A 24,724-nucleotide genomic window follows, 5' to 3' on the forward strand; every position below is an offset into this window, starting at 1 on the left:
TTTTTGGGGATTAGTGGTACTATGCGTGCAAGCTACTGTGAGACCAGATATGATTGGCAATGTGAACTGTAACAGTTCTGCAGAGCACACACTGTAGGCCTGACACACCCGCTTGAAGACAAGTAACTGCTATTCAATCTATAACAGTGAAAAACAAATTTTGGTTTTAAAAGCACGCTATAGAGACACCAGATATGATTGGCAACTGTCAAAGCACGCTGGCAGTGTTGTGCAGGGCACACGCTGAAGGAAGGCCTGACAGAGCCGCTTGAAGGACACTGACTGGCTGCTATTAGCTTACACTGGAAACCTTTTTTCTTTGTAAAAGCACGCTAAAGAGACACCAGATATGATTGGCAACTGTCAAAGCACGCTGGCACAGGTCTGCAGAGCACACGCTGAAGTAGGCCTGACACCCCGACGCTTGCAGACAACTAACTGCTCTTCTATTACAGTGAAATTTTTTTATTTATTTTAAATCTAAAGCTTAAGCTATTGTAAAAACAGATATGAGTGGTGGCACTGGGCAAGTGGGCACAGTATCCAATGTGAACCTCACACAGAAGCTGGCAGGCAGGCAACTGCTCTTCTATTACAGTGAAAAAAAATTATTTCTTTTAAATCTAAAGCTTAACCTATTGTAAAAACAGATATGAGTGGTGGCACTGGGCAAGTGGGCACAGTATCCAATGTGAACCTCACACAGAAGCTTGCAGGCAGGCACCTGCAATTACATTACACAGGGAAAAAAAAAAAAAAAAGCAGCCTGATGTTCTAGCCCTAAAAAGGGCTTTTTGGGGTGCTGTCCTTAGAGCAGAGATCAGATGAGTCCTTCTGGATTGTAGTGTACACTGAATACCCTAGCCTAGCTATCAATTTCCCTATCTAATCAGCAGCAGCTAAACTTTCCCTCCTCTCACTAAGCATGCAGCTTCAGAATGAATCGAAAATGGATGCTGGGAGGGAGGTTGGAGGGTGTGGAAGGGAGGGAGTGCTGCTGATTGGCTGGAATGTGTCTGCTGACCGAGAGGCACAGGGTCAAAGTTTGCCCAATGATGACGAATAGGGGGCGGATCGAACTGCGCATGTTTTGCCGCTGGATATCGGCAAAGTGAGCCATGGCCGTGTAGGAATGCCTGAAAGGGCCACACACCTTCCTGGCCTGCTTCAGGACGTCCTGTAAGCCTGTGTACTTATGCACAAAGCGTTGTACGATCAGATTACACACATGTGCCATGCACGGCACATGTGTCAACTTGCCCAACTTCAATGCCGCTATCAAATTTTTTCCGTTGTCACACACCACTTTGCTGATATCCAGTTGCTGCGGAGTCAGCCACTTTTCCACCTGTGTGTTCAGGGTGGACAGGAGTGCTTGTCCGGTGTGACTCTCTGCTTTCAAGCAAGTCAAACCCAAGACGGCGTGACACTGCCGTATCCGGGATGTGGAATAGTACCTGGGGAGCTGGAGGGGTGCCGTTGATGTGGAGCAAGACGCAGCAGCACAAGAGGACTCAGCCGAGGAGGTTATGGAAGAGGATGGAGTAGGAGGAGTAGAGGAGGTGGCAGCAGGACTGCCTGCAATTCGTGGCGGTGTCACCAACTCCTCTGCAATGCCACGCATTCCTTGCTTGTCAGCCGTCAGCAGGTTTACCCAATGCGCAGTGTAGGTGATATACCTGCCCTGACCATGCTTTGCAGACCAGGTATCAGTGGTCAGATGGACCCTTGCCCCAACACTGTGTGAAAGACATGCCATGACTTCCTTTTGCACAATCGAGTACAAGTTGGGGATTGCCTTTTGTGAAAAGAAATTCCGTCCGGGTACCTTCCACTGCGGTGTCCCAATAGCTACAAATTTTTTGAACGCCTCAGACTCAACCAGATTGTATGGTAAAAGCTGGCGGGCTAATAGTTCGGACACGCCAGCTGTCAGACGCTGGGCAAGGGGGTGACTTGGTGACATTGGCTTCTTACGCTCAAACATGTCCTTGACAGACACATGACTGTGGGCAGATGAGCGGGAACTGCTCAAGGCGGGAGATGGAGTGGCGGATGGTTGAGAGGGGGCAAGGAGGACAGCAGTGGTTGACGTGGCTGAAGATGCTGGACCAGGAGGAGGATGGCGGCTTAGAGTAGGCGTGCTGCTTGTACTCATGTGTTGATCCCATAGGGGTTTGTGATGTGAGATCATGTGCCTACGCAAAGCAGTTGTACCTAGGTGGGTGTTGGACCTCCCACGACTCAGTTTCCTTTGGCACAGGTTGCAAATGGCATCGCTGTTGTCAGAGGCAGACACACACAAAAAAATGCCACACTGCTGAGCTCTGCAATGACGGCATTCTGGTGGTGGACACAGCATGCGTTGATTGGCGTGCTGTCGGGCTGACCCCGGGTGCCGATGCATGCTGTCTGACTGTGCCACTAGCTCCTTGCGACGACCCCCCCTGCTTCCAACTCGTCTCCTCCTCCTCTCTGTCTCCCCATCTGAACTTTCGCAATGTTCTTCTTCTTGCCGAGCGGGCACCCACGTGACATCCATGGACGCATCGTCATCGTCATCATCAACCGCTTTGCTTGTATCTGACAACTCAGAAAAGGAAGCAGCAGCGGGTACAACATCATCATCATCATCACACCGTACCTCCATGTGTTTAATGCTGCCTGCCTGAGACATATCCCTGTTATCTACATCCTATAGCAATAATGGTTGCGCATCACTCATTTCTTCAAACGGGTGTGTGAATAACTCCTCTGACATACCAAGTAAAGCGGCTGTGGTGCTAGTTTTGGTGGTGGCGGCAGGCGGGTGAGTGGTATCTTGAGAGGTGCCTGAAGCTAAGCTGGAGGAGGATGGTGCGTCAAGGTTCCGAGCGGAGGCTGTACAAGATTGGGTGTCCTGTGTTAGCCAGTCAACTATGTCCTCAGAACTTTTCAAGTTCAGGGTACCTGGCTTCGGAAAACTGGGCATTATTCTAGGGCAAAAGGGAATCACAGCACCACGGCCACGACGGCCCCTGCGGGGTGGCCTGCTTCTGCCTGTCATTTTTTTGGGGATTAGTGGTACTATGCGTGCAAGCTACTGTGAGACCAGATATGATTGGCAATGTGAACTGTAACAGTTCTGCAGAGCACACACTGTAGGCCTGACACACCCGCTTGAAGACAAGTAACTGCTATTCAATCTATAACAGTGAAAAACAAATTTTGGTTTTAAAAGCACGCTATAGAGACACCAGATATGATTGGCAACTGTCAAAGCACGCTGGCAGTGTTGTGCAGGGCACACGCTGAAGGAAGGCCTGACAGAGCCGCTTGAAGGACACTGACTGGCTGCTATTAGCTTACACTGGAAACCTTTTTTCTTTGTAAAAGCACGCTAAAGAGACACCAGATATGATTGGCAACTGTCAAAGCACGCTGGCACAGGTCTGCAGAGCACACGCTGAAGTAGGCCTGACACCCCGACGCTTACAGACAACTAACTGCTCTTCTATTACAGTGAAATTTTTTTATCTATTTTAAATCTAAAGCTTAAGCTATTGTAAAAACAGATATGAGTGGTGGCACTGGGCAAGTGGGCACAGTATCCAATGTGAACCTCACACAGAAGCTGGCAGGCAGGCAACTGCTCTTCTATTACAGTGAAAAAAAATTATTTATTTTAAATCTAAAGCTTAACCTATTGTAAAAACAGATATGAGTGGTGGCACTGGGCAAGTGGGCACAGTATCCAATGTGAACCTCACACAGAAGCTTGCAGGCAGGCACCTGCAATTACATTACACAGGGAAAAAAAAAAAAAAAAAGCAGCCTGATGTTCTAGCCCTAAAAAGGGCTTTTTGGGGTGCTGTCCTTAGAGCAGAGATCAGATGAGTCCTTCTGGATTGTAGTGTACACTGAATACCCTAGCCTAGCTATCAATTTCCTTATCTAATCAGCAGCAGCTAAACTTTCCCTCCTCTCACTAAGCATGCAGCTTCAGAATGAATCGAAAATGGATGCTGGGAGGGAGGTTGGAGGGTGTGGAAGGGAGGGAGTGCTGCTGATTGGCTGGAATGTGTCTGCTGACCGAGAGGCACAGGGTCAAAGTTTGCCCAATGATGACGAATAGGGGGCGGATCGAACTGCGCATGTGTCCGCCCGCCGCGGCGAACGCGAACACGCTAAGTTCGCCGGGAACTGTTCGCCGGCGGACAGTTCGGTACATCACTAGTTCTCAGTGAGCAGTTCAGAGGTTTTGCTAGGATGTATTTAAACTAGGGGGGGGGCAAAATGGTAATAAAACATCAATCCAATTGCCCCACAAAACAAGGACAGGAAGTGCCTGTAGCAAGTGTGTTAAAAATGATAAGCTTAGAGTCATGTCTACAAATGCTCGCAGTTTAGGGAATATTTCCATGTACTTGTTGCAATAATGGCAACTGATAATGTAGATTTAGTCGCTGTTACTGAGACATGGTATAATGAGAAAAATGACTGGGACATAGCAATACCAGGGTACTCTTTATATAGAAAAGACAGGGAAGGCAGGAAAGGGGGAGGGGTGGCCCTGTATGTGAAAGATAGCATAAAATCTAGCCTAATAAAAGTTAGTGAGGCGAACATTGAGTCCGTTTGGGTTACTTTAGAATTTGGTAATCACACAGTAACTCATGTAGGTGTGATTTATATGCCCTCAGGACAAATAGAAGAGTTAGATAATCTACTAGTTGAGGAAATAGCTAAAATGACAATAAAGGGGGAAGTTATCATCATGGGTGACTCCGATGTGAATTGGAAAACCAAAAAGGCTGCTTGTGCCAGGAGCACACATATTCTAAACTCCCTACTGGGATTGTCTCTAAAACAAGTCATTGAGGACTTAACTTGTAAAGAGGCCATACTAGATTTAGTGCTAACAAATGGAGATTTGGTATCAGATATTACTGTAGGTGAAAGTTTAGGATCCAGTGATTATCCGTCAGTGTGGTTTATTATAAGAACAGTGACTGAGTCACACCACACAAAAACAAAAGTTTTAGACTTTAGAAAAACAGACTTTTCTAAAATTAGAATATGTGTAAAGGAGTCATTATCAGACTGGAGCAAATTAAATGGAGTCCAAGAGAAATAGGATTATTTAAAAGTTGCACTGCTGAAGGCAACAGAAAATTGCATTAGGCTTTTCAGTAAAAGCAAAAAAATCAAGAAACCACTGTGGTACTCCGCAGATGTGGCCAAAATAGTAAAAAACTAAAAGTTAGCATTAAGTAATTATAAAAAATCCCATAGTGTGACAGAATGATATATAAGATTAGGCAGAAAGAGGCTAAGCAACTTATAAGAGCTTCCAAATCACACACAGAAGAGAAAATAGCACAGTCAGTAAAAAAGGAGACAAAACTAATTTTTTAGATATATAAATGAGAAAAGGAAAGTAAAACAAGGATTAGTTAGATTAAAAACTAAAGAAGTACGGTATGTAGAAGAGTCTAGCTGACTGCCTCAATGAATATTTTTGTTCAGTATTCACAGATGAAAATGAAGGAAAGGGGCCTCAGTTAGGAAAAAGGACAAATGAGTCATTTGTTACATGTGAGTTTACAGAGGAAGAGGTTCTATTTCAACTGTCAAAAGTAAAAATAAATAAGTCAATGGGACCTGATGGAATACACCCAAAGTTATTGAAAGAGCTTAGTGGTGTAAAAGCAAAACCATTAACAGATTTATTTAACCAATCATTGTTAACAGGAGTAGTCCCAGAAGATTGGAAGTTAGCAAATGTTGTGCCCATTCACAAGAAAGGTAGTAGTGATGAGTCGGGCAACTATAGGCCAGTAAGCATTACTTCACTATTGGGGAAGGTAATGGAAACAATGTTAAAGGATAGGATTGTTGAACATCTAACATCACATGGATGGATTTCAAGATCAGAGACAACATGGGTTTACTTCAGGGAGATCATGCCAAGCTAATCTTATCAATTTTTTGATTGGGTAACTAAAATAATAGATCAGGGTGGTGCAGTAGACATTGCTTGCCTAGATTTCAGTAAGGCTTTTGACACTGTTGCATATAGAAGGCTTATCAATAAACTGCAATCTTTAAGTTTGGATTACAATACTGTTGAATGGGTAAGGCAGTGGCTGAGTGACAGGCAACAGAGGGTTGTAGTCAATGGAGTATATTCAAAGCATGGACCCATGGTCACCAGTGGGGTACCTCAGGGATCTGTACTTGGACCAATTTTCTTTAATATTTTTATTAGTGATATTGCAGAAGGTCTTGATGGTAAGGTATGTCTTTTTGCTGATGATACTGAGATATGTAACAGGGTTGATGTTCCAGGAGGGATAAACCAAATGGCAAATGATTTAGGTAAACTAGAAAAATAGTCAGAGTTGTGGCAACTGGCATTTAATGTGGATAAGTGCAAGATATTGCATCTTGACGTAAGAATCCATGGGCAGAGTACAGAATATTTGATAGAGTCTTAACCTCAACATCTGAGGAAGGGATTTAGGGGTGATTATTTCTGATGACTTAAATGTAGGCAGATAGTGTAATAGAGCAGCAGGAAATGCTAGCAGAATGCTTGGTTGCATAGGGAGAGGCATTAGCAGTAGAAAGAGGGAAGTGCTCATGCCATTGTACAGAACACTGGTGAGACCTCACTTGGGGTATTGTACACAGTACTGGAGACCGTATCTCCAGAAGGATATTGATACTTTAGAGAGAGTTCAGAGAAGGGCTACTAAACTGGTTCATGGATTGCAGGATAAAACTTACAAGGAAAGGTTAAAGGAACTTAACATGTATAGCTTGGAGGAAAGACGAGACAGGGGGGATATGATAGAAACATCTAAATACATAAAGGGAATCAACACAGTAAAGGAGGAGACTATATTTAAAAGAAGAAAAACTACCACAACAAGAGGACATAGTCTTAAATTAGAGGAGCAAATGTTTAAAAATAATATATTACTTTCCTGAGAGGGTAGTGGATGTATGGAATAGCCTTCCAGCTGAAGTGGTAGAGGTTAACACAGTAAAGGAGTTTAAGCATGAGTGAGATAGGCATAAGGCTATCCTAACTATAAGATAAGGCCAGGGACTAATGAAAGTATTTAGAAAATTGGGCAGACTATATGGGCCGAATGGTTCTTATCTGCCATCACATTCTATGTTTCTATAATGTCGATGTGAAATTCATTCATTTATTTTTTTTCTTTAATAAAGATTTTCTTACTATGTCAATATAGATATGTTACAATGAATAGACGTTACTGATTGTTGATATGTTGACAAATATGTACAATATTTTTGTTATTATTATTTTTTAAATTATAAAAAACATCTGAAAAGAAGAAAAATATACACATTTACAGAGTGATTATGAAATAATGCCTAAAATTATATGAAACACATGAAAATAAATATTGTGAAAAAAAGGCATATTTTATCAATTCTATATAACTGAGCCGATTACTTAATCTAATGTGTACAAATATTTGACCTTTTTTGTGCATAGCATGATACTTTAATAGAAGTAGGACTGGGTTTAGACAACATTGAATGTCATTATTTACACAAAATACTGATTTTTCATTTGTTGTTCATAAATTCCACATTGCCTTTAAATATATGATGTTTGTATGGCTAATACAGCAATAATAATGCCTATGATTATCAAGAGATAATTGACAAAAAATCCCAACTTGTGCAGAAATAATGGGGGTTTGGTTACAGTATATGATCATGCAATGCTTAAGCCTGCCACAACGTCAATGTACCCCTGTTTTGGCAGGTCCTATCCTAACATAATGCGTGCTTTATTAATTCACTTACTATGGTCTCTTCAGTGCAAGTTGAAATAGGGCCCTGGAATGAGGTGACTGTGACAGTAAGGGGTGCACTCATGGGGAGTTGGCCTGAACAGTATATGATCATACATTGCATAAGCCTGCCACAATGTCAATGTACCCCATTCTTGGCAGGTCCTACTCTACTAGCCTAATGCCTGCTCTTATGAGATTAATCCACTTACTCTGGAAATCCTTCCTCTTGTGGCTCTCTGCGATGCAAGGTTAAATAGGGCCCTAGACAGGTAGGAATGCGAAACCGGGGAGTTGGCCTGGGCTCCCAAAAATATTTATATACTTTAAACATATATGTATGTATGACAAATACAGTAATAACACAATAATGTCTATGCTTATCAAGAGATAATTGACAAGCTAGTGTTTATATACTTTGGACCACCTTATGTAAAAAAAAGAACAAAAATTAATGATACATTAGGAGTATAATAAGGATTGATGATAATACATTTTCAGATGTCTATGCTAAACAGGGATGATCATTGTAAAGTCCATTCACATTTATTACAACAATCAATCCATGGATATTAGGGCTTTTGTAATGATAATGAATATGATGATAGAAGAATGTTTTCTTTTTTAATTTTGTTATGTTTATTTTTACTAATAAATAATATCATTATATCCTAAGACATTTCCACTTGACAAAGGATCATAACGTTGCCTCAGAGAAAAAAGCTAATCATCAATGGATCTACTCACTAATTATTGGTTTGAAGAGTATTCGCCTTTATACCATTTTAATTATTGAGTTGTAAAAAAAAAAAAAAAAAAAAAAAAAAGGAAAACCTCTATTAGCAAAGATAACTTTTTTCAAAGTTAACCATTGTGGATTAAATTCTGCAATTCACTTGCATAGTGAACATAGAACTAAATGTGATTAATGCAGCTCACAACTCTTTATGTTTAGGTGCAATTTCACATATTCTTCAAGCCACAAAAGAACATAATGTTATTTTCATAATCCTACATTACGATAATTAGCAAAAAATCAAATAAGCCGTAAGTTAATGTGCAATCTTAGCCATATAGTTCTGTTTATATAGAAGATGTGTTAACACAATGCCCAATAAATTGGCTATTAATATCTATGTTCACTTATATGAAAACGTCTGAGAAACAATTTTATTTTGGAATGTTAATATGAAATAAAGTTAATCACATTTTAAATACAGCTGGTAAAGAATTGCAAAATACACAAGAGAAAAATTTGATTAAAGGCTTAGTGGGTTTAATTAAAATTTTATTAGATTGAAACCTAAACTCGATATTGCTTCTTTTAATAAATATCTATCAAGTGATAAAATTATATCATATTTTACTCAGCTAATTAAAAAAATGAACAAAAATGTATTAAAAATGAGGTAACTCATTCAGTTGTGTATAGTATTTATTTTATGTGTGGACGCTTAAATATAATATAGGAACCATAATACAGCCTTCTTTCTTCTTTTGTTTTGTTTTCTAATAAATCAAATAAAATGAGATTTTTTAAAAAAAGGAATTTGAGAAAATACATTTGGTTAATGTATATTTTTCAAGTTACTGCAAAGAAAGTATAAGGTGGGGTGAAAAAATAAATCACAAATTGTATACAATAATAAAAATGTCATATTAATATTGGAAAAATAAAAAAAAGTCTATAAGGTAGGTATTTCACTTAATTTCATGTCTACTAAACCTTTAAAATAAATCAGTTTTAAAACTAGCAATTTGGCAGCAATTGCTGTTTTTACCTGCTTGTAAAGATTACCTTGCTCACTATGCATCTCCCCAAGTCCCTTTCTCCTGTTCTAGTTCTGTGGGCTCTGCAAAGTTCGTTCTCCCCACTTGTGTGCTATCTAGGGCCATTCCTTCTCATGGAGCTTTGGTTGGACCTGGTCACTTTATTCTGTATGATTTTATGCAAGAAAGTCTCTGACTGTCGTGCGTTAGATAATGATGCTTGGTCTTTAACTCCAGAGGGCATCTCTATGGTGCTTTCCAGACAAACCAGCCCTGTGGACTGTCTTTGTGAGTAAAAAGTTCAAGTTGCTTTCCACTCTTTTTGTCATTCTATGCACCTTTTCTTCCTGTCGATAGTACATCCCATGTTTGTTGTATCAAGTGGGTAATGTATTTTCTGAGGTGAACATCAGCAATTTTGGGGGTGCATTCATCCTATGGTGCTCTGGTTCTCTCACTAGGAGCTCATTCTGGAGGTTCCCATGAATTTTGCAGGTTCTTCATGGGAATCTACTTTCCATGAATTTTATTTTAAACCTATGTGGGTGACATTTTCTCTTTTGTGGTAGCACAACTTTAAAACTAGCAAAATAGGAGCCTCCATATCTTGAAATTAAATTGCATGATTTTGCTATTTATTACAAATGTGATTTTATGCAAGGCAAGTCCACCCTTTTTTGACCCATCTCCTTTTACTGGCTATTTTTACTTGACTGCTTCTTTCTCTTTGTTCTGTTTTCTGGGTGTTGCTGTTTCTCTGCCATTGTTTCATTTTATTGAAGTGTTCTGATGTATTTTTAATAGATGTTTTATTGTATTCTTTCTGTACATATGTATGTCTTTACATTGTATATTTTGCTCATTAATTGAATGTGTTGGTCCAACACATCCCACAGACTCTTGGATTGAGTTCAGCTGTCTGGAATGTGAAAGGGGATCATTCTCATCATATACAACCATTTGGTAGTATGTAAGATTTTATATTGTTTACCCTTCCCCACCAAGACCATTCTAGTGTTTATCACTCTTTAATGGAATAATAATGTATTTGTTGTAGAAATTAAGGGCAGGAAATTACATTTGACTATCTTGGCTGGATCAGAGCATATGTTGATACCCAAATAATTAAATGAATGTACCGCCCATGTAAAATCAAATATTTCTTTAATTTCCTTTTTGTCACATCCTGTTCCATTCTGCACAGATGTCTGGCCTTGGCTTCTGGTATCCAGTACTCTTTTTAAAATTCTTGTTTAATTTGTTCATGTTTTTTCTGGTTTTCTATTCTATGTCTGGTTTTCTTTATGCTGGGTTTTCTGGGTTCATTCCTTTATTCAGTTCCTGGAATTCCCAGTCTCCTGGATTCCTTTAAATGTTTGTTTTTGTTGCCACACCCATTCCTTTGCCAGCAATCCTTTTTGTTTCAGTCTGTTCCCCCAAGCAGTGGTCTCATTTCCTATGCTCCTTTCTTTGCAGGTAAGTACTGTGTGTGTTTTATTGTTGTTTATTTAGTCATGCATATCTAGGCAGTTAGGAACCACTGAAATTGGAGAACTTTGGCGCAGCGGTGGGCTGCATACATCTTGGCCATTTATGTATGTCTAAATCTCCAATGTTTATTACATACGTGGTACTTAGTTATGTCTCCTCTTGATTTGCCTTGTATCGCTTGTCTTGTTTTATTTTGTCTTGTATTCCCAGTTCATGTACAGTCCTGCCCTGTCTATGTCCTGTTCATGTTTTCCTCATGTATTGTGTACATGTTCTGGGTTCACTTTCTGTCCTGCTCTGGTTCTGGCTTCTTCTAGTCGTGTGTTATCTTGTTTGGTGCCTATTCTAGTCTTATCTTATTTTCTATTACTGGATACTTATCTGCATAATATCAGCTCCTGGCAGCCGCTAAGCTGCATCAAGGCTCTGGTATGTGGTCGCACAAACCCTGGTGCTCGACACCAGGGGGCGTGTGGTTACCCTGCACCAGACCCTGATTGTCCCTGACACCAGGGGGCGTGTGGTTACCCTGCACCAGACCCTGATTGTCTATTTCCACACTGAGCATCCCATCATCCTCATCAGGCACACAGGGGTCTTCGGACCGCCACACGTTACACTTTTTGACTTCGTTAGAAATATTGCTTGGTTAAATTATTGATTTATCTATATTTAGTTTATATCCTGATGCTTTTGGAAATTCTTCTATAGTTATTATAAGCTGTGACAATGATTGTACCGGCTCTTGCAAAGTTAACACTAAGTCATCGGCATACATATTTATCTTGATATCACTTTTGTTTGGATTAAAACCTAAAATGTCATCATTTTGTCTTATAGCCTCAGCTAGGGGTTCCAGTGACAAAATATAAAGCAAAGGGGACACACATCTCTAGTTCAATTTGTTAAAGAAAACCAACCAGAAGTAAAACCTTTGCCCATAACTCTGGCAGTCAGTGTTGTATTAAGTGCCCTTTTTTGTTCGTAGAACCTGCCCTCCAATCCAAATGCAGCCTGAGTAGAATTCAAGAACTTCCAGCTGACCCAGTCAAATGCTTTTTCTACATCTAGCGAAACGGTCAGCAAAGGGAGTCCCTGCCGTCTATACTGCGTTTAAGATGTCTATCAGTCTTCTAGTATTATGAATTGATGATCTGCCCGGGATGAATCCCACTTGATCTCGATTTATCAAACCGTCAATTATTGTTTTCAATCGTTCTGCCAGCATAGACAAATACAGTTTAATGTCTATATTCAGCAGAGAGATAGGCCAATAATTTCTAATTAGTTCTGGGTTTTTGTCTTGTTTCGGTATCGGAACAATATTTGCCTGTAATAGTTCATTAGCAATATTGGAAGACTTTCCAAAGGCTTTAAACACTTCTGTCAAATCTATTTTGATATTATTTTTCATTAGTTTGTAAAAAACATTATTGAATCCATCCGGCCCAGGTGTTTTTTTCCTTTTTAGTAAATCAATACAGTTTAGCAATTCTAATTCTGTGAATGGTTTGTTTAAATATAGTAGTTGATTTTGTGTAGGTTTTTGTAAAGAAATACTATTCAAAAAGTTGTTAATATATCTCTTTTGGAAGGCCTATCTACTATGTTATATAAACTTTGGTAAAACGTGCTAGAAGCTGTTCCTATTTTATCTGGTTTCACTGTTGTCAATGATCTCGTTAATAATTCTCGTAGCTTTTTCTTTTTTTAAACGTTTGGACATAAGTTTATCTGCCTTATTACACAGATAGTACCATTTCCTTTTTAGAAATATTAGAGCTTTATTAGCCTTATAATTAGTTAATTAATTTTTCAGTCTCAGATATTCTAAAAGAGAGTTGAATTGACGGTGCTTGTTTATTTTGAAAATGTACATCATCCAACATTATATATAATTCTGCTAAATATATGAATTTTTCTTTATTTAATTTTTTTTCTTTGGCTGTTAGGTTTATGAGATGGCCACGTATGACGCATTTATATGCGCACCAAATCACCGGGGCTTTTACGTCTTTCCCTCTATTTTCACTAAAAATCTAATTTGTTAACTCTTTAATTTGATTCAAATTGTTCATTTTTAGTACATGTTATTAAAAAGACAGATATTTGCTCACAAATAATCCTTTTACATAAAAAAACAAATGTTCAGATTTTCTTTTCTTCCTATTTCCCATGATTTTTGAGATCAAAAGGAAATTGGCAGTTTGGGACTAATCAATATGATGGGCGAAAGCAAACTGAGGGTGGCACGCATAATGACCGCCAATTGAAACGCACGTCATTGGCAAGCACTCGTCAATTATGGTGCACCGGAAGTGATGACATAAAAAGCCAAAGACCTGGGAACTTTAATCAAAGAAGCACCCTCACAGCTACACAGGAGTTTGGAGAGCCCAATAAGAAGAAAGAGGGGACATATAAATAGGAAGAACAGAGGGGGAGGGTTTTATGTAAAGGAATTTTTGATTGTGCTACTTGTAATTTTTTTGTTTTAATTATTTTGGACCCTGAGGAAGTCCTATACTTTGGACAAAACGCGTAGGACCTATAGCTATTTTTATTTATTTTATATATTACTTTTATACATACTGTTTGTTTGAAATAAAGCACTTTTTCATCTATTTGGAGATCCAGCTTCTAATTTAGTAATAAGGCCAATGTTCAAGAAAGGGGAGCCCTGAAATAGCCACCCAACATTCTAAGGTAAGGCACCTTAAGGCGATATATATCTACTGACTCCTATAGGTGAAACTCTGCTAGCGCAACAGATCAATTGTTACTGTATTACACTATTGTATGTCTTATTATTTGCAGATCTCTAGCTGTATCCTCAATATTGTCTTTTGGTTACATTAGGCATCAAAAGCAGCCTAACCTTGTGATCCTGGGCAACACTACAAATTGCCAAGGTATGGTGGCCCTCACAAAGGGATTAAATAATGAATGTATTATTTTACAACTGTCTTTATAGTAATTGCTATCTGTGTCTAGATAATCCTAAATAACATTAAAGTTAAATATATTATATATAATTAATTACCTGCTAAAAACAATAAAAATGAAAAGCTAGCTACACAAAATTATAGAACATTTGTATGTTGTATGTCAAATGCTTTAGTAGAGTTTCCCAAGTGTTATATCAACCATTCTTTGAATGCTTTGCCTGGTAACAGCTTTGCAATTACATCATCAGGTTGTTACCAAACTCGTCTGTCTAGTAATATTATCTATCAAATCATTATATCCTAAGGGTACTTTACCTCGGCTCTTCATCTCAATTTTACAATCTCCTTGAGTGCCTGCGTAATGTATGTCTTAATACTTCTCTCTTGATAATCTAGCACACGTTACTGCTTGTTAAAGTGTATATTTTTTTAACGTGTATATAAATCAGCCATTAAGGGAAAAGGAAATTTGTATTTCTCTGAAAGTAAGCTATATAGATATAACAGAGCAAAAAGATAATATACATTCTTACAATGTTTGTATATGGAAATAATAATACTAAGAACCTTGCTATCAAATGTACATGCTCTGCAACAAAATATACATTTTACAAAAAAACTGAACTGGGATAAATTTTATGTACAAAATTGTGAATATCCTTAATATGAAACCCTATGAAAAAAATAAGGGTGAATGTATCTAATAGTTCATTTGAGTCACACTTTAACTCATACAGGTCAACGCAGTTTGATAAATATGCATATGTTTTACAGACGTAAGGGTACACCTGATGCATTTTGTTCGTATGCGGAGGGTTGGAAAATGGAGCAGTCTTGACCTGTCTGTATACAAATTCTAGCAAACATTTCTATTTATTAATAACCCAATTAATATGATAATCCCTGGATGCCTAGTTATCTTAGTCACCCCCCCTGTCCTATTTTATTTAATTTTCTTAATTACTTTTTTTAATTTCTTTTTTCTGTTTATGTATCGTATCACAAGTGTTCCTTGTGTTCCCTATCAAACTGTAGTTCTCTGTACTGCAGCAATATTTATTACCTTACACAAGTCTGTATATATGTCCTGATGTCACAATCACAGTGTAATTATTGCTGAATTAACCTCAAGAATGGCAATGATGTTATCAGGGCCGGCCTTAGGGGTCTGCGAGCTGTGCGGCCGCACAGGGCGCCATGGAGCAGGGGGCGCCCTGCGGCCGCCCAGCTCACACAGGCCGGCCGGGATAAAAAAATAAATAAAAATTTGCGGCGGGGCTTACCGTGCGGTGGGGGCGGAGCTAAAATGCTGTGTAACTGCTGCAGTGGAAGCAGGAAGGAGTCCCTGCTTCCCCCAACAACCAGAATCCAGGACCTGCACTGCCTCCACAAGGAACAGAGGTAACTATGTGATTGTCTGCTTGTGTGTGTGACTGTGTGTGTGTCTGTGTGTGTGACTGTGTGTGTGGCTGTGTGTTTGACTCTGTGTGTGTGACTGTCTGCCTGTGTGTGTGTGTGTGACTGTCTGCCTGTGTGTGTGACTGTCTGTGTGTGTGTGTGTGTGTGACTGTCTGTGTGTGGCTGTCTGCCTGTGTGTGACTGTCTGCCTGTGTGTGTGCGACTGTTTGCCTATGTGTGTGTGACTGTCTGCATGCGTGTGTGTGTGACTGTCTTCCAGTGTGTGTGTGTGTGTGTCTGTCTGTGTGTGTGTGTGTGTGTGACTGTCTGTGTGTGGCTGTCTGCCTGTGTGTGTGTGGCTGTCTGCCAGTGTGTGTTTGACTGTATGTCTGTGTGTGTGTGACTTTCTGTGTGTGTGTGAGTGTGTGTGTGTGACTGTGTGTGTGTGTGGCTGTTTGCCTCTGTGTGTTTGGCTGTCTGCCTGTGTGTTCGTGTGTGGCTGTCTGCCTGTGTGTGTTTGTGTGTGTGTGTGTGTGTGGATGTCTGCCTGTGTGTGTGTGTGTGTGACTGCCTATGTGTGACTGTCTGGGCAGAGTAGATGGGCCGAATGGTTCTTATCTGCCGTCACATTCTATGTCTGTGTGTGTGTGTGTTTGTGTGTGGCTGTCTGTGTATGACTGCCTGCGTGTGTTTGTGTGTGTATGGCTGTCTGCCTGTGTGTGTGACAGGGTGTGTGGGAAGGGGGAAGGAGTGGGGGGTGGGGGGACAGGAAGGGGGGGCGCTGTGAAGATTTTTCGCACAGGGTGCCCAAATGCCTAAGGCCGGCCCTGGCTGTTATTTTCATCCTATTTTTGAAAATCAATAAACAATATATTTTAAGAAAAAAGCATACTCCCAAATACATAAATTTTGGCAAACACAAAAACAAATAGTAAAACATGTATATAAGTGTTTCCAAATACAAGGATTATATCATTTTAAGACATTTTGGTGGACCACACTTCAACAACCTCAAAGGAATTATATGATGCATGAGTGTGACAAGTGTTCTAGTAAAAATAATTTGAACAAAGCCAAAAAGTAATATTTTTATGAAAAAATAAATAAATGGGAAGAGGAGAGGAAATTGACCTATTTCTTCCTTTTAGGAGTAAAGCCAGGTATTTCTCACTTCTGGTTCTTGCTGTGATTTTTTTCATTAACAGACTTTTCGCAAGTTGGGGAATCCATCAAAAACCCCTTCCCCAGACTGCACCAGGTGATCCACAGGGGTCAAATTGCTGCTCCCATTACATTATGTAGCATGTGGAGATCTCAGTACATGCTGTTATTGTGGTATATTCTGGCATATTGCTGGTTCCTGCATATATCCAGCAATAGTATTGCAGAGGTTGGCAAGGAGGGATTGATGTGACAGGCTGTCATAGCTTTCCCACGCCTGTCAGACCCTGCTGCAGGCAAACTCTGTACCCAATACACACTGCACTCAATGATTACTAGGCTATTACTAAGCTACAACACCATAAGTCAGTCCAGCAATCCTGTCTGATTTACTCCCAGGCTGACAGATCACCTTGGGAGCCAATGACAGTAACAACATGCCTTATTTGTCAGCTAAAGCATGTCATTACTGGGTAATTACCTGGCTAACTTGCTAACTGCTTTCATTGCTCTGTGTGATACTGCAGAAGCAGACAAGTTAGGTTGAGCAGCATTTGGACAGATAATAGTACAGTCTGACCCAACATGGCTGCTCAGCTACACTGAACAAAATTATAAACGCAACTCTTTTGTTTTTGCCCCATTTTTCATGAGCAGAACTCAAAGATCAAAGACTTTTTCTATGTACACAAAAGGCCTTTCTCTCAAATATTGTTTACAAATCTGTCTAAATCTGTGTTAGTGAGCACTTCTCCTTTGCCAAGATAACCCATCCACCTCACAGGTGTGGCATATCAAAATGCTGATTAGACAGCATGATTATTGCACAGGTCCCGAAATCCAGCCGGACTCCAACCAGGAACCATAAATGAACTGGGACCAATCCATCATAGAACAGAATCGCCAACAGTGAGGATCCCATCACAGAACAATCCAGAGACGTCCAGCAAGTGAGTTGAAGCCTTGTGGGAAGCAGTGAGGACCCCCAAGCAGTACAAAATCAAAGTGTGAAAACATAACAAACAGGAGCCCAATGGTTAAATCGGTACTTGAACCAAAGTGCGCATGCCAAAACACATCATATTGATATATGGAAAAACACAGTGCCCACATAGCAAGAAAAACCGCCTGACAAATATAAAACATAGTCGGATCACATGAGTACAAATGGTAACATAAACACAGAGCGCATCACAAATACAGACCACCCCCAGGAATCCTACATGAGAGAGAAAAACAACAGGGAGGGATAATCAAGTGAAATAAACGCAGAAGGGTGGTACAATACTCGCCTCCGTGTCTTTCATAAAATCATTACTTTTCATCACGAAATAGCAAAATCGTGTAATTTTATGTGAAGACATGGAGGCTCATATTGCAAGTTTAAAGTTGATCAATAACAGAAGAAAAAAACGTGAGGGGTTGGTCTAAAGTAAAATTCGCAAAACGTGGATTCGCGGAACCAGTCCGCTATCCTCATCAGGTCTTCCAGACGCGCCCCTGAAACCACCATAGATGTGGCTGATGCCCCCGGGAGGAATGGGCGCTAAAGATGGACGTATCCACATCAGCCAGCGACATCACCCATTTCGCCCAGCGAGCCAAGGTAGTACTGGACACAGGGAAAAAAGGTTGACGAACTGAGAGGAAAAGCTGAGGGGTTGAAACAGAACAATGTGCACGCTGTGTAATTTGACTCATAACACTCTGATTGGTGGATTAAGTAACCAATCAGAGAGTTATGAGTCAAATTACACAGCGTGGGAAAATTCCAAAGAACTTTCCCACGCTGTGTAAAATGACACAGAGCACTCTGATTGGTGGATTTCAAACCAACCAATCAGAGTGCTGTGACAGGTAAATGTAGAGACTAACCTGTCAGTCTCTTAATTTACCTGTAAGAGCATTCTGATTGGATGGCTTAAACCCACCAATCAGAGTGCTCTGAGCCTAATTGCAGGGTGGGGCAAGGCTTTATAAGCCTTCTTCGCCGGGTGAAGATGGATTATTATTTTTTGCGCTCGTTTTTTTTTTTTTTTTTATTGCGTCGGTTATTATGGATATTTATTTGGCCTTTTTTGGGGCTGAAAAACAGGTTCATAGTTAAATGTCCCCCCTCATTATTTTTAGGGTGAGGAGGGTAGGTAGGGGATCATTTTTTGGGGGGGAGGGGGTGACTAGGGGTTTGGGGACCACTAGTCACCTGGGGGGGACAACATTTTTTTAGGGCCCCCACCCGCCGCTCAGGGGTGGGGGCCGGGGGAGGACAATAGGTCCCCCCCTATTGGTATTTAGGCCCCCCACCCGCCGCTCAGGGGTTGGGGCCGGGGGGGAGGACAATAGGTCACCCCCCTATTGGTATTTAGGGCCCCCACCCGCCGCTCAGGGGTGGGGGCCGGGGGGAGGACAATAGGTCCCCCCTATTAGTATTTAGGGCCCCCACCCGCCGCTCAAAGGTGGGGGCCTGGGGGAGGACATTAGGTCCCCCCTATTCGTATTTGGGGCCCCCACCCGCTGCTCAGGGGTGGGGGCCGGGTGGAGGACAATAGGTCCCCCCTATTGGTATTTAGGGCCCCCACCCACCGCTCAGGGGTGGGGGATGGGGGGAGGACAATAGGTCCCCCCTATTGGTATTTAGGTCCCCCACCCGCCGCTCATGGGTGGGGGCCGGGGGAGGACAATAGGCCCCCCTATTGGTATTTAGGGCCCCCACCTGCCACTCAGGGGTGGGGGCCAGGGGGGAGGTCAATAGGTCCCCCCTATTGGTATTTAGGGTCCCCACTCGCCACTCAGGGGTGGGGGCCAGGGGGAGGACAATAGGTCCCCCCTATTGGTATTTAGGGCCCCCACCCACCGCTCAGGGGTGGGAGCCAGGGGGAGGACATTAGGTCCCCCCCTTATTCTTGTTTAGGGCCTGAGCGGTGGGTGGGGGCCCATCACTATTGTGGCCAGAAAGAGTCCCTGTGGGTTTTAAAATTCGCCTGCTATTGAAGTCTATGGCGGTTCGCCGGGTTCGCCCGTTCGCGAACATTTGCGGAAGTTCGCGTTCACCGATCGCGAACGGAAAATTTCATGTTCGCGACATCACTAGTTGTGGATCCACCAGGTCAACTCGTCTCGAGTCTCCGTGTCCAGGGAGACTATGTCCGTATAGGATGCCCCGTTGCAGAGGTGTGCAATCTTCAAGCGTTGGAGGGCACGGTAATGGAGAGGGGCTATGAACACCGCCTGGATTGAAGATGCCAGGATTGAAGATGCCAGCAGTTCAATGATCCGTGTCAGATGGTGTAGCGGTAACTGGAGGCACGCTAGAGCGCGGCGTTATTCCTTGCTGATGGTCTTTGGTGAAGCCGAGGAACTCCATGTGTTGCGAAGGAGACAGGCAAGATTTCTCCCAGTTGAGGAGGAAACCCAGGCGAGAGAGGAGGTCCATCGTCCATTGCAGATGCCTCAGGAGGACCGAATGATCCTGTGCCATGGTAAGGATGTCGTCCAAATAGACAATCAGTCGAACTACTCGACTGCGCAACCAAACCATGGCTGGGTGCATCAATTTTGTGAAGCAACAAGGAGCCGACGAGAGTCCAAAGGGAAGGCATGTAAAGCACCAGGTGTCGCCTTTCCAGAGGAAGCGTAATAATTCCCTGGATGTCTCGGCCACTGGGACTGTCAAGTATGCATCCTTCAGATCTAATTTCGCCATCCAGTCGTCACGAAGGAGTAAGTCTCACAGGAAGTGGATGCCCTCCATCTTGAAATGGAGGTAGCGCACCAAGCCATTGAGGGGACGGAGATTGATAACTGGGCGCATCTGACTGCCCTTCTTTTCCACCACTAAGATGTTGCTGAGTACCCCTGCAGGGGACGTGTGGGCTAGTTATATCGCCCCTTTTGTGTGAAGGGCCGACAATTCCACGGTTATCAAGACGCGGTCATTCACGGAGAGTGAAACAGGGCGAGGAGGAGAAATGTGACACGGAGTGTCAACCAATTCTATGTGGAAGCCCTGAACGGTGGCCCTGAACGGTGGTCAGAACACATCTGAGGTGATGGCTGACCAAGTGTGGAAAAAAATGACGGACTCTGCCCCTAAACAAATATTGAAAAAAACATAAGGTAGATGCAAACTTACCGTAAGGGCGTCAGGAACCGGAGTTCCGTAAGGGCGTCAGGAACCGGGGAACTGGTTTCTCGTCTCCTGGTAGGGCGTTCGCTGGGTGTAAGAGCCTCATCCCGATCCATGGGAGTAGTAGTTGGAATGGCCGTACGGACGACCCCAGAATCTGCAGGCCCTGGTAGAGACCCGCCCTTGAAATACCCTCTTCATGGAGGATTGGGCTTTGTCCAGGGCTGTAGAAGCTCCCACAAAGCACCCCAGGTCCTTTATAAAAGAATCCCCAAGCAAGAGGCCTTGGGCATCCTTGCCTGCCTTGGTGAGGGCGAGGCAGGCAAGGACGCCCAAGACCTGTTGTTTGGGGACTCCTTTATAAAGGACCTGGGGCGCTTTGTGGGAGCTTTTACAGCCCTGTACAAAGCCCAATCCCAATTTGGAGAGGAATTGGGTAATTTTGGGATCGACTATCGGGTCTCACATACTTTGCTAGGCACCAAGGACCATGGGCATTGCGCCCTGAGTTTGTTACGTGCCGCCTTACTGAGGGGGCCGTACACAATTTTCAAGGTAATGGGCCACATGGTCCACTGGGAGCCATTCAGCCGACCTCGGATTATGTAGATCATCCGGGTCGAACATGGGTTCCCCAGATGGATCCATGAGGGTGGAGCCCGCAGTAGCGGGGGAGTCACTCTGAAAGCCACTCACAGCCACCCCCGACTGAGCAGGGATAAAAGGATCAGTGCTCTTCTCGCACATGTCATTGTCAGAGTCACTCATGGACTCAGCGCCAGCCTCCTCACTAGACCCGATTTCTGAGTCGGAGTCGCTCTCCTGTTCCGCATGGAAAGGCTCTCTTGCGTGACATGGGCACGCTATCATGGGTGGTCACAGTTTCACCCGTCATGGGGTTCTGGAGGCAGAGGGGTTTAAGTGTGTTGCTTTGGCGGTAGCCTTTTTAGGTGTGTCTCCTGAAAGGTCTGAGACAGGACGCGTTATGTGCATCAGTGTGGCCCAACTTTCTGTGGCCAGTGGGCGCGCAAGTAAGGCCTGGGAGATGGTCTGGGAGAGGGCAGAGGACATAGAGACCATAGCTGCCATAATGGCATCAGTGACTGAGTGCTGTAGTGCCAGGTGCTGAGCCTCATCAGGCAGAGACATAGGGTCCACTGCAGATGCAGGGGAATTAGAACTGGAAGAGGGGTTCACCAAGCCCTGGGGCATGTCCATCTCACCAGGGGAAGGGGGGCAGGCAGGCACTTTAGGTTTGCACATAGTATGCTGTGAGATTCCCCAACAAAAATATATGGACTGAACAAATCTGAACAAATAATCTAAACAAAAGAGAACAGTACAGGCTAGTAGGAGTTAACCACCGCAGACTAGATATTCACCAGAGAGGGTAGAGACAGGGGAGCTCACCAGCGCCCAGACCGGCAGACAGGAAGAGACACGAGGTAGAGCACAAAGCCAGAAGGACAGGATTTTAGAAAATGGCCAACGCCAGTCTCGCGAGATTTGCAGCAAAAAAATCCAGAGAATGCGTCCAATTCATGAACCGAACGTTCGGTAAAAAAGGACAAATTTGGGGGAACAAACAAACGAATGGTAAGTATAAAGGAAACAGATGAACGAAAAACCCATTTGCGGCAAAATAGTCGAACGCGGCACACAGACGAAAGGTGCTCTATGCTGGTCAAACTAACGAACGGCATAGATTTATGATGAATTTAGCTGAATGGGCTTGATTCATAAATTAAATCAGCTGAACAAAGGAGGGGAAACAGGCACAAAAGGGCGCCAAACAGACAGGGAGAAGGGGGAAGAGAGCCAAAAGGCAGAGATAAGGAGAAAATAAAAGGAAAAGAGATAAAAGCAACAAAGGAAAGTTCAAGGGAGAGGGGTGTGGCGAAACCGACCTCGCCACATGTCCTTGGAGGGGGCTGCTTGCCCGCCTCTTGCCTTTGGACTATGGACCAGACTTTATGTGAATGTGTTAACCCAGATAGCTATGCCATGGAGCCCATTCGTGTAGTTAAAGACTTCGGCCCCATGGCAAGTGAACTGTGTGAGTAGGATCTGCGCGCTATTCGGTAGTTTTGTGCGCTCAGATCCCAGCTATCTCGGGATAGGTGAAATGTCTGTGTGTTATGTGTAAAAGGTGAATTTATGTATTTTAAAGTGTTTTACTGTCTTTGTGTCCCCATGTGCTCAATGGAGTCTGTCTCTGGCCTGGGAGGTAATTGGATTACTTCTCCAGCACAGAGAAGGCCCTGTAAAACCGGTCTGAGCTGGAAAGCTAGGGGTTTTAAAAGATACTTTACTAACTTTTGAACCCCTGGTCTGATCCATGCCATTCTTTAATATGTTGTTCCCCTGAATGGATTGATTGTGGATATGTAATTTTGTGTGAATGTGATGTATGGTTTTGAAGTTGGAAATATTGTGTAAAAAGTATATTTTAAACTGTATGAATAATGGGATTATGTGTCACACTAAGGGAAGGGGATGTGTGGGAGGTAACATCTATGTCATTGGTTATTTTATGCCTCCCCCTGGGTGTAAGTGTACAATTGTAATAAAAGCCAGGCTGGATGTGCCAGTCCAGAGTTCCTGTTTAACCCTCAAAGTGAAGTGTCGTCTCATTATTGGGGGAGGTTTTTTTGCATGCTGTTCCAGTTTGACTGCTAGGAGTGCAAACCTATTCATATGGTTCCTATTCAACTGTCTACAGCATTCAGAGGCTTGAGAGGATTCATATGCTTCTCTGATTCGGTGATTGTGGTGTCTGCCAGAGTGCTTGGAGTCCTCAGGAAGCGCTAGGAGCATCCATTAACGGAGGTACCCAGTCAGGGTGCCAGGCGATCCGTTACAAGGGGTACAAATAATAGTTCCCCAAGGAAGGTCTGGAACCCTGGGCTCAAAGATAACAGACAGAGACATAATATAAGACAACAATATATATAATAAACAGGAGAAGAAAATGTTTTTACAATAAGAATAATAAAGCAATAGTAATGTTTTAATAAGAAGAACAATAAATAATAATAAATAATCAATAGTAATCAAATATATGTAAGAGTAAGTTTGTAAAGTACTTATCTTTGTGTGGAGCAGCAAAGAAAGAGGAAATATGTGGGGAGGTGCTGACTATTATACTGGGACTTGGTATGGGAGTGGGGCTTATCACTATGGATACCATTTTTTCTTACTGTTTGTATTATTTGCTGCTATTGGTGGATAGTAAAGAAAGGGTTAAGCAATATGAGCCTCCGTGTCTTGACATAAAATTACTGATTTGCTTTATGGTGTGTAAATGACACTATTGCTTGCAATGTTAAAGGGAAACTGTACTCACCGAAAATACAGTTTATTTTCCTCCCAAAATAAATTCTACCCATCCCCTGCACCTCTGTAACCCCCCTTGCAAGACATATAAACTTCAATAAATATAATAATTCTTACCTTAATTCCAGCGCCGCGTCACACATCCATCCTCCGTCGTCTACACCCCCTTCCGCGTCATCCGATCAGCTGACTCACCCTCCTTCCCTCCGCCAATGAGCTCATACTCATTGGGAATCATTGGGAAGCAAGAGCGCATGCGCATCTAACGCAGCGCTCCGCCCCTCGCACGCTTCACGCAGAGATTCATTGAATCCCCTTGTGAAGCGTCAAAAGCACACTGCGCATGAGCGTGGTGTGCGCGTCCCCGAGAGACAAGCTGAGTAACATCTCAGCTTGCATCTCACTCCCATCCTGTAATCCCTCCCCCAACCAGAGAAAATATACTTCCCATGCCGAGTGTCACCAAGCCCTCACGTCCCCACAGCTCAGTGAGCAGCTATTAAAAAAAGTAAATATTACAATTATATTAATTAATATCATACCTAAATATGTTAAGAAATCTTATAATGCATTTAGACATATATTTATCTAATAAACCAGTCTCTACATATATCAATATAGAAACACACATATATATGTGTGTGTCTCTATATTGATATATGTAGAGACTTGTTTAG

The sequence above is a fragment of the Pelobates fuscus genome, chromosome 4 (assembly GCF_036172605.1).
Source record: "Pelobates fuscus isolate aPelFus1 chromosome 4, aPelFus1.pri, whole genome shotgun sequence".
NCBI lineage: Eukaryota > Metazoa > Chordata > Amphibia > Anura > Pelobatidae > Pelobates > Pelobates fuscus.